The sequence below is a fragment of the Rhinopithecus bieti genome, unplaced genomic scaffold, assembly GCF_001698545.2.
Source record: "Rhinopithecus bieti isolate Rb0 unplaced genomic scaffold, ASM169854v2 scaffold_44159, whole genome shotgun sequence".
In the NCBI taxonomy this organism is placed as follows: domain Eukaryota; kingdom Metazoa; phylum Chordata; class Mammalia; order Primates; family Cercopithecidae; genus Rhinopithecus; species Rhinopithecus bieti.
In genome coordinates, this window is record NW_016818573.1 from 2,460,524 (window position 1) to 2,466,523 (window position 6,000).

Consider the following 6,000-nt stretch of genomic DNA (forward strand, 5'->3'; position numbering starts at 1 on the left):
ATTACCACCCACAGGAATACGGAGCCATTCAGGCCCGTGTCTTGGGTGCCTGGGTGGGCCAGCTGGTTCTGGGCACTCGCCTGCTGGAGGAGTGAGTGCCCGTGGCCAGCCAGCCCCTCCTGCTGCCTGGGCTGCATCTGTTCCTTAGTGTGCTGCTTTTACAGGCTTCTGAACTGTCCTCTTAGCTTTTTTTTTTTTTTTTTTCCTTTAAGCTTTAAAAGAAGTTTTTGTAGAGATGCGGTCTTGCTATGTTGCCCAGTCTGGTCTTGAACTCCTGGCCTGAGATGATCCTCTCTCCTCGGCAAGTGCTGGGATTATAGGTGTGAGCTACCGAGCCAGCCCTTCTACTCTGCTGCTCTGCTCTTCTCTCGCCCTCCCATCGGGTTCTGCTGCTGCCATGTTCTCCACCCTCCCCACCAAAGGCTGGGTTTTCTTTGTCTGGGTTTCTTACCCCTTTGGAGAAGAGGGGGCTGTAGGGCCTTGGCGTGGGGCCCCTCAGTGAGAGGATGCCCCCATCACCCAGAGCTCCACAGGCCCTGGTGGGCAGGAGGAGGGGGACCAGAAGAGGAGGTGCCATCTCTGCCTTCTGGGGAAGGGCAGGGGCCACCCACACAGAGCCCTCCTACTTGCTGTGGACCCTGGGGCCACTGCCAGGTCCTTCCAAAGGAAAGCCAGCTCCCCAGGTGGTGGGAGAGTGATGTGGGTTCCTCTTAAACTTAGGAATTGAGTGTGTGGTTGTTTCTAAGTGTCTTAGAAGCCAGAGCGGCTCCTGGAAGGAGCCTGCCTGCCACGACGGGCCTCACCCTGGCTGTGCCCACAGATGTCCCCGGGGCCTGCCGCTGCTGCCCGGCTCTCCTGGCCTCCCCCAGTGTGGGTTGGGAAAAGCACAGGAAATTAAAAAACACCCCCATCTCTGGCCTTTGAAGAATGCACCTGAACAGCCGAGAGTGTAAACTGTGGTGAAATGTGGTCTTTCCAGTTTGGGGAGAAGCAGGGCAGAGCTAGGGCTTTTGTACCCAGGGTTTCCAAGAGCTCCTGCCTCCCTCCTCTGGGCTGGCCAGGGCTCCCCGCTGGGACCTCCAGCTGTAGTAGACAAGGGTTTACTGGGTTGCTGGGCACTGTGGACTGCCCCTAAGGGCAGGTACGCCTGCCTTTACCCGAGTTCCCCTCCTGCCTGGAAGACACAGCCCATGGGAGGCCTCTTGTCTGTGGGATCCTCCAGCATCAGACACACTGGGGCCAGTGTCTGCCTGGTGAGGTACAGGCCTGCCAGGCACGGTCCCCCACCTACTTGAACACCCGCGGTGGTGGGGGCTCGCTGCCTCCCGAGACAGTCTGTGTCATTGTTGTCCAAGGAAGCTGATTTACAGTAGAAAGTTCTGTGTCTAGTCCCACTCTGTGCCTGTGTTGGCAGGGGACTCTCCGGCCGGAGCTGGGTCCACCCTGGTAGGGGGACTTCATGGGGCCTGGGCGACAGCACTGTGTGTATGTGTTTGTGTGTCTGGGTGTGTGTGTGTCTGAGGAGGTGGACCAGTTTCTCAAAAGGCCTGTGACCCCAAGAACCGTGGAATTTCAGCATGGGCGGATCCACCTTCATTGGTGAGTGGGGACAAGCTGGGGGCCCTTGCCACAGGGGCAGCCAGGGCATGGGGCACAGTTGACCTCATTCGCAAAATGGGAGTCTCAGTCATCCCTGCTCCAGCGGCCAGGATGATGAGTGGGAATACACTGTGTCGGGGCCACCTGGCCTGCGTGTGCTGCAGGTGTCCTTGTTGGTGATGGTTCCACCCGCTTGTGCCACCAGTGCCCTCTGGGTCTCACACACAACTGTCTTCCCTGCAAAGGCCCCTCCTGCCCCCAGGCCTCAGTGCTGCTTCCGGTCTCTGAAGGACCCGGGCAAGCGCTTCCGCATCCTGGTCGTGATTCCTGTGCGCCTGCGGACCCCCTTGATGCTGGCATCTCATCCTTTGGTGCAGCTGTTGGCCAGACCTCTGGTAGCGGGTGCTGCACTCCCCAGAATGTGCCAGGGCCTGGGGGCAGGGACCTGGGCTCTTCCGTTGCATCCTCACCGAGTGGAGGGAACTGTGTCTTGGAGTTGGGGTGCCAGCAGGCTGGGTGGCGCAGGTGAAATGCAGACAGACCCCTCAGCTGGTGTTCCAGAGCAGCTGCCTTCCCCTGCCCGAGGGATGTTGCCCGCAGCCCAGTCAGGGGTGGGGCCTGGGGGCCCTGCCTGTGAGCTGCAGAGTTGTCGCCTTTTACCCTGAGTTTTCTTTGTTATCTGTTTGGACCTGTTTGGGGAAGGGAGGGAGTGAGATTTGGAGATAAATGCCTTAGCTGTGGCCATCTCCTCTTGTGAGAGGTCAGAATGTCCAGTTCCGCTGCAGTTATAACATCCCATTTTTTGATTTTGTTTTCTTTTTCCTTTTTTTTTTTTTTTGAGATGGAGTCTCGCTCTGTCACCCAGGCTGGAGTACAGTGGGGTGATCTCAGCTCACTGCAACCTCCGCCTCTCAGGTTCAAGTGACTCTCCTGCCTCAGCCTCCCGAGTAGCTGGGATTACAGGTGTGTGCCACCTTGCCTGGCTAATTTTTGTATTTTTAGTAGAGGCAAGGTTTCACCATGTTGGCCAGGCTGGTCTCGAACTCCTGGCCTTAAGTGATCCGCCCGCCTTGGCCTCCCAGAGTGCTGGGATTACAGGTGTGAGCCACCGCGCCCGGCCCAGAACTCTTTAATTCCCAACTGAAACTTTCCCCCTTAAGCAGGTCCCCACTCCTCCTCCCCCAGACCCTGGTCCCACCATTCTACTTTCTGTCTCAATGAATTTACCTACCATAAGTACCTCATATAAATTGAATCATAAAGTATTTGTGTTTTGTATCTGGCTTATTTCACTTAGCATAACATTCTTAAGTTCCACCCCTGTTGTAGCATGTGTCAGAATCTCCTTTTTTTGTTTGTTTGTTTGTTTTTTCAGACAGAGTTTTGCTCTGTCACCCAGGCTGGAGTTCAGTGGCGTGATCTCGGTTCACTGCAAAATCTGCCTCCTGGGTCCAAGCAATTCTCCTGCCTCAGTCTCCTTAGTAGCTGGGACTACAGGCACGTGCCACCATACCTGGTAATTTTTGTATTTTATGTAGAGACAGGGTTTCACCATCTTGGCCAGGCTGGTCTTGAATTCCTTACCTCAGGTGATCCACCCACCTCGGCCTCCCAAAGTGCTGGGATTACAGGTGTGAGCCACCGCGCCTGGCCAGAATCTTTTTCCTTTTTAAGACTGAATAACACTCCATTGTGTGGATGGAGCACGTCTTGCCCCATCATTCATCCCGCAGTTGATGCATGGATTGCTTCCCTGCTTGGTTTTTGTTTTGTTGTTGTTGTTTGTTTTTTTTTTGAGACAGAGTCTCGCTGTGTCGCCCCAGCTGGAGTGCAGTGGCACAATCTTGGCTCACTGCGACCTCTGCCTCCCGGGTTCAAGTGATTCTCTTGCCTCGGACTTGCGACTAGCTGGGATTACAGGTGCACATCACTGCGCCCGGCTAATGTTTGTATTTTTAGTAGAGACGGGGTTTCACCATGTTGGCCAGGCTGGTCTCGAATTCCTGACTTCAGGTGATCCGCCCTCCTCAGCCTCCCAAAGTGCTGGGATTACAGGCGCGAGCCATCATGCCCGGCCGCCTCCATGTTTTAGCTGTTGGGAGGGATGCTGCCGTGATCCAAGGTGTATGCATATCTGATCGTGTCCCTGTTTTCAGTTCTTTTGGGTATATACCCTGAAGCGGAATTGCTGGGTCCTATGGTAATTCTGTGTTTAAGTTTTTGGGGAACTGCCATGCTGTTTTCCATAGTAGCTGCACCATTTTACATGTTTGCCAGTGGTGCACAAGGGTTCCAGTTGCTCCACATCCTCACCAGCGCTTGGTGTTTTGTGTTTGGATAGTAGCCGTCCTCATTGGTGCAAGGCAGTATCTTATTGTAGTTTTGATTTGCATTTCCCTGGTGATTAAGGGTATGTTAAGCCTGTTTTGATGTGTTTATTAGCCATTTATATGTCGTCTTTGGAGAAACGTCTGTTCAAGTTGTTTGCCCATTTTTGAGTTGGGTTGGTTGTTTTCTCATTGTTGAGTTTTAGGAGTTCTCTGTATTTCATGGATATTAATCTCTTAGTAGATCTATGATGTGCAAATATTTTCTCTCATTCTGTGGGTTGCCTTTTTACTTTCTCGACAGTGTCTTTTGATGCACAGAATCTTTAACTTCCATGAAGTCCTGTTTGTCTTTATTTGTTGCCTTTGCCTTCCTGTTGTTTGGCTTTCACCATGTCCCTCATTGCCACGAAGAACTGTAGACCTAAGGTGATGACAGCACGGGTGGGGTGGTGGAGTCTCCGCTGTCATTTTCCTGGCCTCAGGTCCTCTGTGTGTCCTCCCATCCTGTAGAGCATGTCCCCTGGGAACAGGAGGGGCCAGGATTTGAGCCAGTGCTTGTCTTGGCAGGGGGGCCCGTGCTTGGAACTATCTTCCGCACTGCCCTGGGGTCTCCTGGGCCGTACTCTGGTCCTTTGTGCTCCCAGGTGCCCTCATAGAGGCTGCAAACCTTTTCCCTGCTGAAATGAAACCAGCTGAACTAACTACAGGATTCAGTTCCATGATTGTCATTGCCTGAGTTGAGTTTGATTTGGCTTTCTCTTTCTTGATGAAGATGGGAATGTGGGGTTGGCCGGGCTCCCCCATCTGCGCAGGAGGGCCCAGGGATCTGCAGTTTTCGTGAGGAATGTCAGCTGTTTTGAGCCAAGGCTTCAGAGGTTTTTTGGGGGTGTTTGTGGTCAGCCCAGCCTAGCCCTGCTGGTAGCAGACACGGACTGATGGAGCTCCCTGGAGGCCCTTACCTCCTCGTGTCCACATCTTGTGTTCACTCCTCATGTGGCTTTTTAGTTCCTCTGAGTCTGTGTGGGGGGTTGCTGGACCCTCCTGGGCAGACGTCTGAGGTGTCTGGTGGGGTGACGGTCTCAAGGCCTCTCCTGATTCTCATTCAGCCCATTGTGGGAATGAGGCGCTTGGCTGTGAGATGAGGCCTCTTGCACAGGCAGAAGGGGCTGAGGGCTGGGGTGAGGAGGGGTGAGGGAGCCAGCCCAGCCACAGGCAGATCAGGAATGCTTGGGGTGGGCTGGTGGAGGGAAGTGTAGGTGAGGCCAGGGGCCAAGGCCTTGGAGGCCAGGCTAGGGAGTCTGACCTTGTTCTGCATGGCACTGGCACAGGGAGCTGTGAAAGGTGTCTGAGCCAAGGGGTGGCATTCCAGAGTGACCCTTTAAATGTGTTCATTGTAGGAATGTCTAGAAGCAGGGTGGGAGAAATGTGGAATACAGGGGTGGATGGGAAGCAGAGGCCACAGGCCAAAGAAAGCGGCCTGAGCTTGGACAGTGGTCAAAGACTTGTAAGGGAATCTGGAGGCTCTGTCTGGCCTGGGCTTTGAACCCCTCAAAAAGTATGACCCTGTGGCTGGGTCTGTAGCGGGCAGCATGGCCAGGGCTGTGCCTTCATGTCCCCATCCCCTGTGTCAGGCCAACAAAGGGGATGTGGCTTCTCTGTAGAACAGGACAGGGCCCCAGCAGCCTCTGGAGGATGATGTGGGAGGTGGTGGGTGTGGCAGGAAGGGTCACCTGTACCTGGGGGAACAGACGTAGCGGTTGGTGAACAAACAGTTGCTAGGCCGGGCGCGGTGGCTCACGCCTGTAATCCCAGCACTTTGGGAGGCCGAGGCGGGCAGATCACGAGGTCAGGAGATCGAGACCATCCTGGCTAACACAGTGAAACCCCGTCTCTACTAAAAATACAAAAAATTAGCCGGGTGTGGTGGCGGGCGCCTGTAGTCCCAGCTACTCGGGAGGCTGAGGCAGGAGAATGGCAGGAACCCGGGAGGCGGAGCTTGCAGTGAGCAGAGTTCGCGCCACTGCACTCCAGCCTGGGCGACAGAGCGAGACTCTGTCTCAAAAAAAAAAAA